This window comes from Equus przewalskii, chromosome 1 (genome assembly GCF_037783145.1).
Source record: "Equus przewalskii isolate Varuska chromosome 1, EquPr2, whole genome shotgun sequence".
Taxonomy (NCBI): Eukaryota; Metazoa; Chordata; class Mammalia; order Perissodactyla; family Equidae; genus Equus; species Equus przewalskii.
In genome coordinates this window covers 126,930,200-126,943,736 of record NC_091831.1, presented here as the reverse complement: position 1 = coordinate 126,943,736, position 13,537 = coordinate 126,930,200, and the positions used below count along the sequence as shown (strand labels likewise).

The 13,537-nt window shown below is 41.6% G+C and overlaps 1 protein-coding gene and 1 long non-coding RNA gene across 20 annotated transcripts in view; one reads left to right on the top strand and one right to left on the bottom strand.

Annotated features, from left to right (window-relative positions):
* The window catches only part of DENND4A (DENN domain containing 4A), a 109,670-nt gene extending 105,937 nt beyond the window's left edge, over nucleotides 1-3,733 (bottom strand). For 9 of the 19 annotated variants that reach the window (XM_070576612.1, XM_008522659.2, XM_070576663.1 and 6 more), the window contains exon 1: nucleotides 3,430-3,733. The gene's annotated coding sequence lies outside the window, so the exon portion shown is untranslated. The remainder of the gene's footprint in view (nucleotides 1-3,429) is intronic. The other 10 variants (XM_070576621.1, XM_070576669.1, XM_070576719.1 and 7 more) reach the window with 4 other exon arrangements.
* An 86-nt stretch (nucleotides 3,734-3,819) lies between these two features.
* LOC103552573 (uncharacterized) lies at nucleotides 3,820-4,682 on the top strand. Its single transcript, XR_545280.2, has 2 exons — nucleotides 3,820-3,945; nucleotides 4,045-4,682. It is a non-coding gene; the product is annotated as an uncharacterized lncRNA (long non-coding RNA).
* Nucleotides 4,683-13,537: the final 8,855 nt, after the last annotated feature.

The following is a 13,537-nucleotide window of genomic DNA, read 5'->3' as shown; positions in this document are numbered from 1 at the left end:
AAGGAAAAAAGGGGCTCTCAACCAGAATTTGAGAACAGAATTCATGTTTCTTTGTATCCCCAGTGACTAGCAAAGTACCTAGCACCTCATAAACATTCAAAAACCACTGCCTACTGACTGATGAGGTGACGAGGAAAAGACTGAGTCAAGTAGTCCATCAATAGGTGGCACTGTCAACACAGAACAGTTTGGACGTAAGATGCAAACAGAAAAGAGGTTGGAGAGTCACAATATGTGTTAATATGAGCATCCATATATGTAAAACTATTCCAAGGTTGGCAGTAACTAGGAGAACGCCTTCACCTAAATCATTAGCTCTTTCCATTACTGTGCACTGCATAAGCACCATATTTTGAGTTAGTTTTTCTAATAAGGAACCATAAAATAATTTCTCTCTTGGAGCAGTGGTTACATGGGATTTTCAGGATTTTCTCCTATGACCATTGAAATTATTTTCATGTCATTTTTGTGAGTCAGAGTAACGCTATTCAGAAAACAGAACAGAGAAAAGTATAAACACTAAAATTAAAATTACCCCAAGTCCTATCATCCAGAGACAACGTCGTTTAATATTTTATGTATTTCCTGCCAATCACTTTGCCATATACATGTGATATGTCATAAATAATAACACAGTATAAATTTCCTTATATTGATCTATCTCTCAACATTGTATCATATTTTCTCATGTCAGTAAATTTTTTTTATTAAGATTATGATAGTTTACAACCTTGTGAAATTTCAGTTGTACATTATTGTTAGTCATGTTGTAGGTACACCACTTCACCCTTTGTGCCCTTCTCCCATTCCCCTTTCCCCTGGTAATCACCAATCAGTTCTCTTTGTCTATATGTTAACTTCCACCTATGAGTAGAGTCATACAGAGTTTGTCTGTCTCTATCTGGCTTCATGTCTGTAAATTTTTTAAAAAATATGACAATAACTGCATCTACCACATGGATTAATTACCACTAATTTCACTAGTCCTCTTTACTGTTACAAATTTTTCACTATTATAGTAACATTATATAAATTAACCCTTTCTTATGTATAAAGTTCTACACTGCTGTTTTAGAATTCAAAGTGATAACTATGATATACAGTAATAAAGTGTGGAGTGCTTGACTTCCCCTCCAACCCACAAATTCTACCGAGTAATAATCAATAATCTGGGGCATTAAACAAACAAACAAACAAACAAGAAAGGAAGGAAGAAATTTTTATCAACTTTTCTTCAGTCATTTTCTTCAACATCTGGTAGGAAAGAAGAAAGTCCCACAAAGATAAGTCTCTGACATCAGAGAGGGCAAGAATAACAAGTCAATTTTCCTGCTAGAGCCAGTTTTGTTTTCCACTAAGAATACCGAACCATCAGTTTAAATAGGAATAGCATAAGATTTGTAATATATCAAACATCTCTATCTATACGGGTGCTTAAATCCAGGTTTTCATAGTAAGTAGATTGCTTAGAAAATCCTGCAAACAAAAAAGATAATGGAGGTAATGTCACTCAGTGAGAAAACAGTAAGTTTTCTTTTACAATTCTGCCATGATTTTTATTATTTTTTTAATTAATAAATGTCCTGTACTGTCTCTCTTCCTTCTTATAGCCTCCCAATTATTCCAAATATTATTCAAGTTGCCACAAATAGGCCAACAGCTCCGAGCTTAAGAATCAATAACTATTTAAGCCATCGGTAATTCATGTGGAAAAGTTCAGAACAAATCAGCATCAGCTTCCAGGTTCTCTTGCACAAACGGAAAATTTATATCGCTTCACCAACTTTCAAAAGTGTAAATCCATGCAAACAAATTTAAAACTTAGGTCAAAATTTACTCAGATTTATTCCCAGTATTGGACTGGTGTCAAGATCGATTAACTTTCCTGACAAGTACATTCTTATAAAATTCCACAATGAAGTGAGTCTGTTTAATCACTCAGAAAAAGAAAATTATGTAACATATAGTATATATGATGACGATGATGATAATGATATATGCTCTTCTGGACTCCTTCTGAGAGCTGCAGTTCAAAGGGAAATCGTGAAAATGAAGTAAAAGTTGCCCAAAATGTTTAATTTTGGCCAAAACAAAATAAAGTCCCGATAAAAGAAGTCACATACAATCTTTTGTTTCATTTTAAGTTCAAACAGCGTTCAAATAGCTCCGAAATTCTGTATACTCAGGTTTTCAAAAGCTGAATCCCAGATCTACTCTAAACATAAACTGAATGACTTGCCCAATAATCCTTACATATTACCTAATCTTAGGTCCCCCAGAGACTACTTTTTACAATAATCTCAAATGTACTACAATAGATTAGTGTAACCTGGGCTACGCTGTTTACAGGTGTCTCCGCCTCCTCGCCCCAGGAGGAAAGATGAGGTAGACTGGGGCAAGCAGAAAATCGAGACTACATACACCAAACAACAGTTTACAATCTTGTAAAATTGCTCCTTTTACACTTGGGCTATTATTTTCATTAACGCATAATACATTTTAAAGAATAACATATTCACGGAGTAATACAATTTCTGCCCTCACGAGTCTCTAGCTGGCTGACACGCGTTTTCGCAAATAAATACATGCCTGTTGACTGATGCCTGTCCTGGTGTTGCAAACAAGAAATAACTGTCCTATAAGACAAAAACCCTTCTCTAAGGCTCCAGGCGTGACCATACGTTTGAATTAAAAGCACACTGGAACAACAAAAATCTTCCAGCACATCTGTCATTCAAAAGCACGATAATGAAAAGCTGTCGCCGCGACCCAGTTTCAGGTCACAAGCTTTTTTTTTTTTCCTCCTCCCCCCAGAAAACGATAAACTTCAAAGGAAATGGCAGCGACCAGGAATCGTTTACCACCCCCCCTCATCCCCAAAAAAAGGACTGGGGGGAAAAAAAAAGCAGGTCAACTTGGACGCTGACTCGGCTCCCGCTGGCCGGGGTAAGCTAGGCAGACCCCCGGGAGGAAAATCGGGCCTCTGGGGGCCCGCCAGGCTCCCGCGGCCGCCTGTTTAAAATATCGAGCAGGTGGGATTCCGGGCGGCCACCTCCGTCTTACGTAACAGGCTTGTCAAAATCCCAGCTCCAGGACCTCCCCTCTCACTGCCTCCGCCCCCGCCCCCACCTCCCGAGAGCAGGAGCCCCAGGCCAGCCCGGAATAGAAAATCCGGCGTGAACACACAGAGACCCCGCGCGTCCGACGCAGAGGCGCGAGAGGTACTCTCGGCAGCGCCGCGCCATCCCGGAGTGGACCGAGCCCGCGGAGGACGGCCCGGCGCTGAGAACCCCACGGGCGGAGGTCGCGGCCGTCCGCGCCACCGCTCCGAGCCCGGTCGGCCCCGCTTCTGCGCCCACGGCTGTCACCGCTCCGGCCCGTGACATCTCCACATGCCACTGCTGTCCGCGTCGGCGCCCCCGCACTCACCTCACGGCTGGCTCCCGCGCGAGCAGCGGGTCGAGCTTGGAGAGCGGTGCCCGGTCCCCTCACGAGCGGCGGCGGGACACGAGGGGCTGAATGCCGCGGCGCTCGGAGCCCGCTTAGCTCATCCCCAGCCCGGCGCTCCGCCCTGCGCGGCACCCCCGCCCGCCCAGGCCTGCCGTCTCAGTCAGACGGGACTCCCCCTCCCCTCGCGGCCGCCGCTGCCTCCGCCTCCTTCTCTAGCTCCAGTCGCCGGGGCCGCCGCCGCTGAGACCGGCGCCATCTTGGCAGTGACGGAAGGGGTGGGGGCGGGGATAGCGACCCGCAAGCGCCAATCGCGGGCCAGGCCTGGCCCGAGGAGGCGGGGCAGGGCCGGGTTGAGTGTCGCGGGGTCCTAGAGCCAGGCGCTGAGAGATGGGCGGAGAAGGTGGGCGGGGCTAAGCCGCGCTCACCGGTGACGTGCTGTGTAGTTGGGGAAACGCGCCGTGGTTCCCACTCTGGTCTGGAGATCCCGAGCGCGAGGTGAGCGTGGGCGAGACGCACCTTCCCTTCCCCTTTTACCACCCGGAGGGTTAGGGATCCGTCTTGGGCCAACTGACCTGTTTCCTCTTTCCTCCCCAGCAGCACCGCGGCTCCTGACGTTACCTAGCCAGAGCACTGTGCTTCTGTCTGAGCGGCCGCTCCTCCATCGAGGGCGCTCAGATTCCCCAGAAAACCCATGAAGGGTTAGCAACCACCTAGTGGGTTTCGGTCCCGAGATACTGAAGGTCAGGCAAAACGGGGAATTCAGAGGGCTTCCCGGAAAAGTACGTTGATAAAACACCTATTGTTGAATGAAGGGGTGTAGATTACATTAATGGGAGATGGCCTACTTAAACCTGACGATGGCTCCACCGTTAATGGCTGTTGGCAAGTTGCCTCTGAAAAATGAGGATAATAAAGGTTGATTACCGCAGAGGGTTGCTCTGAGGGTTAAATTCTATAATACATGTGAAATGTTTAGCATAGTTCCTGAAAGTACTCAATAAATGCTAGATATTATTTCATGGACAAATGAAGGAAGATACAGGACCCTAAAAACCCCTCTAAATTTCAAGTCAATTTTCCTAAATTGCACAGAATAAACATTAATCCCTTTTGCTAACGAAGTTTACAGCTCTTTCCTATCTCCACTTCTTTCATTGTATTCATTCAGTCAGTCAACAAACACCCATTGAAACTCAAACTGAGGGGACACAGTGGTGAGGGAAACAGGAAAAGTCTGCCTTCATGAAGCTGACAGTCTAGTGGGAAAAAGAGGGACAATAAGTTCTTCTCACATTCTGGGGGGAAACATGCTATAAAGGTAATGAACAGAGTTCTGGGAGAGCAAATAAAAGGATAGCTTGAAAAAACAGAATGGTCAGGAAAGGCCCATCTGAGGGATAAGAAGGAGCCAGTAATATGAGAAGTGCCCTGGGGAATTGTTTAAGGAAGAGGGAAGGGCTGTGCAAAGGACTTGTGGTAGGAAGGCACTTGGCTATTGGAACTGAGTGGGGTCTGTGGCACTAGGGAATCCATGGTACAAGGAGGAGCCTGGCATGAGACTGGAGAGGTGAAGGAAGGCCATTCTCCAAGGGCCTAGGAAGACATAGAAACAAGATTGGATTTTATTGTAATTACAACTGAAATCCATTGAAGGGTGGAGAACGACTCTGTTAGAGCTAGGAAGTTGGGAACAGTGATGTTTGCGATAAGACATCTGTATCTATATTTCAGGTACTTTATGGGCCAAAGAACTGGTTTTAAAGTAAAACAAACAAACCTGGGGTTGAGCCTCTTCAACCCTAAGTTGGTCAAGTTATATGCTCTGACCTTCAGTTTCCTAACATTGAAAAATGTGTGAGCATCACATAAGACTGTACAGAAAAATTCTACTTTCACTGAAAATTGTTAAATAATGAAATTTGTTTCTAAGTGTTTCGTGTATTACGTTAGTGTCCTGTATTGTTGCCTAATCAATGCTATTTGATAAGTACATTTATTTTTTTTATTGATTGCAAGTAGTTATGCAAATCAGTCATTCTTACTCATTTTAGCACAATGAGCTGCGAGGGAAAAGAATGTGAACTGTTATAAATGTGTAATTTCTTGACGCTGTAGTTCTAAATGTATTTTTAGGAATTAGATCTGCATTTTCAAATGAAATTCGCTATCAAGACATGAATTTTAAAAGTGCTTTTATTGTGGTAAAATATACACAACATAGGGGCTGGCCTGGTGGCACAGAGGTTAAGTTTGCACGTTCTGCGTCAGCAGCCCGGGGTTCACCGGTTCGGATCCTGGGTGCGAACATGGCACTGTTTGGCAAGCCATGCTATGGCAGGTGTCCCACATATAAAGTAGAGTAAGGTGGGCACAGGTGTTAGCTCAGGGCCAGTCTTCCTCAGCAAAAAGAGGAGGATTGGTGGCAGATGTTAGCTCAGGGCTAATCTTCGGCAAAAAAAACCCAAAAAAACACAACACGAAGTTTACCATTTTCACTATTTTTAAGTGTACAGTTCAGGGACATTAAGTACCTTTGCATTGTTGTATAACGGTCAGTACTATCCATTTCCAGAACATTTTCAACATCTCTAACTGAAACTCTGTACCCAATAAACAATAATTCCTATTCTACTTTCTAAGACATGTATTTTTTTAATTTTTATTTTTTAAGATTGGCACCTGAGCTAACAACTGTTGCCAATCTTCTTTTTATTTTCTGCTTTTTCTCCCCTACCCGCCCCCCAGTACATAGTTGTATATTTTAGTTGTGGGTCCTTCTAGTTGTGGCATATGGGACGCCGCCTCAACGTGGCCTGATGAGAGGTGCCATGTCTGCGCCCAGGATCCGAAACAGCGAAACCCTGGGCTGCCGAAGTGGAGCCCGAAAACTTAACCACTTGGCCATGGGGCCGGCCCCTAAGACGTGTATTTTTTTAAAGGTATCTGGTGAATCCACCCCCTCCCCCCCAAAAATGGCAAATGGCCTTGGTAATCAGTAAAATTGTTTGCTCCCATTGAAGGTTCACTGGACCATACCATGTAAGTTTAGAAACCATGACCCAATAAATAAGGCTTAGTGTAAGCTTTTAGCTCAGATGGCTAACACATCATACTAATGAGGAGTACTAATATAGGATCAATTAATTTTTAGCACTGAAAAACTGTGTTCCATGACCATAAAATGTGCTCTGTAGTCTTGTAAATGTATGCTCCAAAATGACCCAAACAACCTCCCCCTCCATTTATGTACAACTACTCTAAATGCATGTCTTTTTAATGCTATTAATTGTCATTAAAAAATATGTGATTCCAGCTCTGGGTAAATTTAATTTTAAAATCACTGTTCTGTGAAGAATGGATTAGAAAAAGGCAAGAAAGAAGGAGGCAAGTTTTTGCCATATTTCAAATAACCAAGCATTCCAGAAAGTTATGAAGTTCAAAAAAAATCAAGATTTTGACCTGAAAATACTTGAGTTGATAACTTTTTTGTTTTTTAAGCACATCCTAGATGCAGCATTTTAACTCCATTATATGAAAAGCTAAATCTCTTTTCCAGGCTAGACTCTTTCTCCCCGCTGCCCACAGTGTTTTTATCTCCAAAGTGAGGACATGGCTATAGGCCAGTCACTGATTTCAGGGGAGAGGTTATAGCATAAAGGGGCACAAGGAAACTTTTGTGGATGATGGATATGTCCACTATCTAGATTATAGTGATGGTGAGTGTACACCTATGTCAAACTTACCAAGTTGTACACTTTAAACAAGCATAGTCCTCTGTATGTCAATTATATCTCGATAAAGCTGTAAAAAAAAAATTGAGAGTTCACTTGGGAAACTCCCATTCTTTTCTCACTGGCTGCAGATACAGCCTTTCATTGATTTTAATTGTTGTGCCACCTATCAGGTCAATTCTTCTTTGAGGAGCAGCGTGGTGTATGAAAACATTTGACTAGCAACAGAAAGCACTCTTTCAGTTGGCAAGAAAATTTAAATATTTTCATCTACATTACAGAATACCAATTAAAATATTATAGATATATAGTTGCAAGCATAGTTTACAAAACGGAATTCTAAAAAGTTTCCAAAGTTGAAAAGCTTTGAAGTAGTTTTTTTTTTAATCAAAGAAAACACTTTCTGAAAGAACATAATAAAAAGCAGTGGAAAAACGATAAGCACTGTTTGACTGCATATTCAGGAAGTGCGTTTAAGTACCTCAGAGCCCTTGACGGTCCTATCGAGTCCTCAACATCCCAGGCATATGTCACCATAGTCACAGTTACACAAACTTAAACCCTAAATGTGATTTGGGCAGGGGAGTCTTAACAATGCAGGCGTGGGCCAGATAGAAGAATGTGGCTTAGAAACATGGGCCCCATGCCATTTCTGAAATTATGTCACCTTTTACACCTGGAACTCTATCTGGCTATTTCTTAGAAATTGTTTTTAACTACTGTGGTTTGAACAACGCATGAAGGAAAACCATGAAACCAGTAAAAGTTTAAAGCACTAGAAGCTCGAGCTGTTGTACGGCCTAATCCTCTCCACCTGTTAAATCTATTCACCTTAATTGCTATACCAGAAATTTGCCACATCTTTAAATGAAAATCTGGAGCCTTCTATAAAGCGGCTCTTGGTATCTATGCCATGGGGCCTCCTTATGGGTGAGAAAGCCTTCCCCCCAGGGATTTATAGTCCTTTAGAAACTCTTTGGATATGTCTCAAGGCAGTATACACATTGCCAAATTTTATGCATTGTGAAACAGTGTTAGAATGACGTCCCAATGTATTTAATCCACAAACTGAAATTTACTAGCAATGTTGTCAAATTATCAACTTATTTCTTAAAAACACAAATCTGACGAAATACTTTTGAAAGACAAATTATCTGAACAGCTTGTGAGAATAATATTATCATGTTGCAAATGACAAATTCTAAACCTGATTCTTGAGAGGAGTGTCCAGGGACAGGAGGGCTGCACCAGTCTGAGCCACTGCTGTCTCTACCCTCTTGGGGGCCAGCTGAGGAGTCATATCTTTGACTCAGCACTTTTTCACGAATTTGAAAATTATCACCTCTCAACATCCTCCTCAGGTTAATGCTTTTACCTCTCTCAACAATTCCTTCTAAATTCAACCTTTAGGTTTTAAATGATCTGCAAAAGAAAGTTATTTTTATATAGTGTGTCATTGTCCACAGTCAAGTAAGCCCCCTGATTTTCTTTAAATGGTAAGACAATGTCTGTATAACTTTTAACAGTCACTTCAGTCAGTATTTATACAGAAAGCACTATGCTGGGCACAGAAGGAAAACAAAAATAAGCACATATTAGAGGCACAAGGTGTATTCCCAGGCATATAACTTTAATAAAAATCAGACTATGAGAAGTTCTGCACTACATAGATAAATTCATTGTTGTGGGAGCCTCGGGGAGTTGGATGGTTAATTCTGATGGTGAGGATTGAAGGTGACAAATAGATGACATTTGAACCAATCCTGAGAGAACCTAGACTTTCTATGAAAGGTGAGGGCATCGTTGTTTGGGACTTGGGGATGAGAGTCGTACAAGGCAGGAAAAGCTTTTTTGTTTTTTCTACTCTGAATCTTTATAACAGATGTATTAGAATTGTTCTCAACAAATGAAAGAGATGCTCATAAATTGTTCCACCCCTTTGGCTCTCTTTGGGAGTGGCCGAAGGTTCAAATAATTTGGAAGGATGGCTCTCTGTGCTGACTTGCAGGAAATATGAGTCAGCTTTTCTTGTGTACTCAGCACTGTCGTTACAGCTAGGATATTTGGAAAACATGAAGCTGAACAAATCAGACACCGTAAGTCTTTTCTTTTTATTGATTGGCCCAGACATGCATCCTGCAAGGGAAGACAACAGGGACACCCTTTTTATTGTCAAGGCTTAAGGAACCCTGCTGGCAAGGGGAAACACCTGCAATTGAAAAAAAAAATAAAATACTTCTGTTTTCTATATAATCTCTCAGAATAGGAAACAAACACATCTTTAGTCCATACCTCTCTGCTTTGCTTCAGGATTGTATATTCAATTGCCTCTAGACAGCTCAGTCCCAAGTGCACCTGAAACGCAACTTTTCTAAGGTCAAACTCATTTTCTTTACCGCAAACCTGTTTCTCCTATAGCCTCTAATTTCTTGAATAGTACTCACCGTGCACCAGTCACAAAAGTCAAAACCTGTGAGTAATCAACTCCTTTTTTCCCCTCATTGCTTAACACTTAAATCAATCACCGAAACCAATTGATGTCGCCTGCTTAACATCAATTGTATCCTTCTTTACCTCTCCATCTCCATTCCCACTGACCTAGTTCAAACCCACATTTGATTTTTTTTACCTGAAATTTTGCAGCAGTCAACTAATCGGATTCCCTATCTCCTGTCTTTCCCTCTTCTGTCTGTCCCTCCCTTTGTTGCCAGGCTGATCTTTCTAAAGAAGAAATATGATCAGTTGTTCCAGAGGTAGTTTGAGGTTGCTAGCTTCCTCCTCTCCTTTCTTCCTGTTCTTGTTGGAAAAGGTCCTCAATGTCCAGTCTTGATGTTACCTAAAAGGAGCAGGGCATTAGCGCCTATGCCTCATCTCCCCTTCCCTTTTCCAGTACTGTGGAAACGGCCTCTCATTCAGAACACTTTCAGACTCACAACATGAGGCTCTTAACCGAGAGAAAACATTTAAGCCTCTGCTGTCCATAAGCACACATGTACATAAAGACAAAGAGATGGATTGGTTGGTTATATCAAGCTAGTTATTTTAAGGGCAAAGTTAATCCAGAAGGGAGAAACTCTGATAATTAGTTTATTTGGGATTTGGAGAATAATAGACTTTAGTAATAAAGATTTAAATTAGAAACAAAAAAGATCTCCAAAACCGCTCCTGAGTTTATTTTAGGCTCTTGAGTGTCAGCATCATTTTACTATCTCCTAGAAACGGATATCCTTCCTCTACATTCTCTGCTTGTAACTCTGCACATTTTCATATTTGCTTGTAATAATTTTAACAGCATTTCTAATTTAATAAATATCACTTTATTGATTTAATAGAATTTAGATATTGTAATAATAACTTACAGAATTTTAAATTATGCTAAAAAAGAAGCAAAAAGAAGTTGATATGAGGCTTTTATTTGAAGGCATTGGAACTGAAATGGAAGAAAGTCTTTTAGAGATGGCACAATAGGGCAGTGATGGCAAACTCCTGCCCACCTGTGCATGCTGTCTGGAAGGGGGTGGATGGTACAGTGAAGAAAGGAGAGCCATGGAATCCTTGATGTCGGGCTGAAGAGAGTGATACAGCTCATTTTAAACAAACTCTGTGCTAAAAGGGAGTGGGGGTATTGGTGGAGTTATGCAAAGAGACAAACATATTCTTCCATTTCAAAGTCTCCTGATGATCACATAGCCTAGAGGCTCTGTTTGTCACAAGGTTAGGAGCAAGAATTGAAATACTAAAGGTAATAAAAATGGTCATGAGTTGCAAAGGAAAATGTCAAGGGTGAAGTTCAGGTATCATGCAGGGCAGTTGGATAAGGGCAGGGCTGAATGGATTGGGTTATAGAGCGATTGAGGTGGGGCAGGCAATTAGGAATGAATTTAAACTGTATCGTCTGACCCATGTTTTAATGGCTTTATGAGAATGACACTTTCATAAATTGACTTCATGTTTCTCTGACCCAAAACATAGGGTTTTTGCGCAGGAAGGAAACTTAGAGATCATTTAGTGACCATTTTATTTTACAAAAGGTGACCATTTGCCTACTTGTGATTTGTCCAAGGTGGTATATATCCAATAGTGGGAGGAGAACCAGGACTAGAATCCAGATCCCCAGATTCCCAGTTCTTTGCTTTCTCTGTTCTGTAAATATCATAATAGAGATAATAGAGAACTCAGTATTCCAAACTCCCATGAAGCTAGATACATAGGAAAATCCTTATTTTGGAGATAAAGAAACTGAAGATTAGAAAAGTGGGTGAATTTACCAAATGACATGGCCGGACTAGAACAGAGCCCAGGCCTCACAATTCCTGGGCCAACAGGCTTCTACCAAACCACACTGCCTCAGGGACTCAAAAAAAGTGGTCTTCAATGCTATGTGCCTAGGTATAGAATTCCCTCCTTCAACCTACAGGTATTTTACTTTGTACTGTTATATGCTGTGCACTCAGCTAGGTGTTACAGAAAAGATTACAAGATTAAAAGATTTATTTTGCAAGACTAGATTTCTATTTTGCAAGACTAAAAATTGAACATTACCTAATTATCAGGGAAATGCACATGGCTTTTGGTGGTTGATAAGCTAGCAACCCTGTGTACAGCACGGCTGAACCCTGCCCGATCTTTTTGCAGTGCCCAGGGTTTTTGCAGTGCTCCACTGCTATTCATAGGGTTTTCATGGCCAATTTTCTCATAAATGGGTAGCCAGGTCCTTCCTAGTCTGTCTAATCTGGAAGCTCCACTGAAACCTGTTCACCATGGGTGACCCTGCTGGTATACTGGTGGCATAGCTTTCAGCATCACAGCAACACGCAGCCTCCACAGTATTACAACAAACAAATGGGTAATGTGGTTCGGTTCCCTAACCAGGAAGTGAACCTGAGCTACTGCAGTGAGAGTCCGGAATCTTAACCACTAGACCACCAAGCCTGGCGTGCTGATCCTAGGACACTCCCCAATAAATGTCCTACACACAAATTTCTGTCCCAGATTACTTCCCAGGCAACTCAGCCTGTGACAATGTATGGATACATTCATCCCTTGATATCTGTGGGGGATTGGTTCCAGGACCCCCTTGGATACCAAAATCCATGGATGCTCAAGTCCCTTAGTTGGCCCTCCATATCCGTGGATGCAGAACCCACAGATGTGGAAGCCATGGATACAGAGGGCTGACTCTATATGCACAGGATCTGAATGTGAATTTTATTTCTCACTATGCATCTCAGCCATAAAAACTTGAAGACCCCTGAACCTAGAGAATCTCTTCAAGGAGACACTGTGAGGATGTTCACTGGGCTGTTATTCATAGCAATGATGACTGGACAAAAACTAAACGTCTTTAGTCATGAAATGGAATATTATACAATAATTAAAATTAGTGAAATCTACTGACATCTATCAACATGGACAAATCCCTAAAATACAAGGATATGTACCCACTTCAGGATAGTGGCTAGCTACCTCTGGAGAAGGAGCATGGGAAATGGGATGAAGTCGGGGCTTCAATTGTAGCCTTGTATTTCTGCTTAAAGAAGCATCTGAACAAATGTGGCAAAACTATAGCACTTATTAAATTTGTGTTGGTACATGGGTTTCTTTTTTCACTTTTCTGTATTTTTAAACTATTGTAAAATTAAATTTTGTTCAATGAATTATTACTGCAGATAATCTACATACAAAAGCAAAGCATTTTTAATTTTTATCTTACTTTCAGGAAGTAGTGAAAGGACAGTTAACAAGGTCACTTCCTCTAATACAAGAAATTGGGTCAAAATTTAACGGCTCATGGAGTACAGTCATTCTAGTTGTAACTGTTTGGCTGATTAATTGTACCTTATTTTCTTCCCCTGTTTTCATTACTACTAAGTTCCATGTAATGAAAACAACACAGGAATCTTTTAGGAGTTCATCAAGTTTTGCTGACATTCTCTTTGAAGAGTTTTGCAGTAATTAAGTATGAGGGAATACAACTCTTGAGGTGCAAGGGGCAGGGATAGTCTTCATCATTTTCCATCATTTTCATAAAGATTTTGGTGTAAATTTCCTAAAGTCAGGTTTGTTGAGATAAAATTTACATACGACGAAATTCATTCTTTTAAAGTGTACAGTTTGTTGAGTTTGGCAGATGTATACACTTGTGAACCACTACCACCATCAAGATATAGAACATTTCTTGGGGCCGGCCCAGTGGCGCAGCAGTTAAGTTCACACATTCAGCTTCTCAGCAGCATGGGGTTTGCCAGTTGGGATCCCAGCTGCAGACGTGGCACCGCGTGGCAAAAGCCATGCTGTGGTAGGCGTCCCACATATAAAGTAGAGGAAGATGGACATGGGTGTTTAGCTCAGGGCCA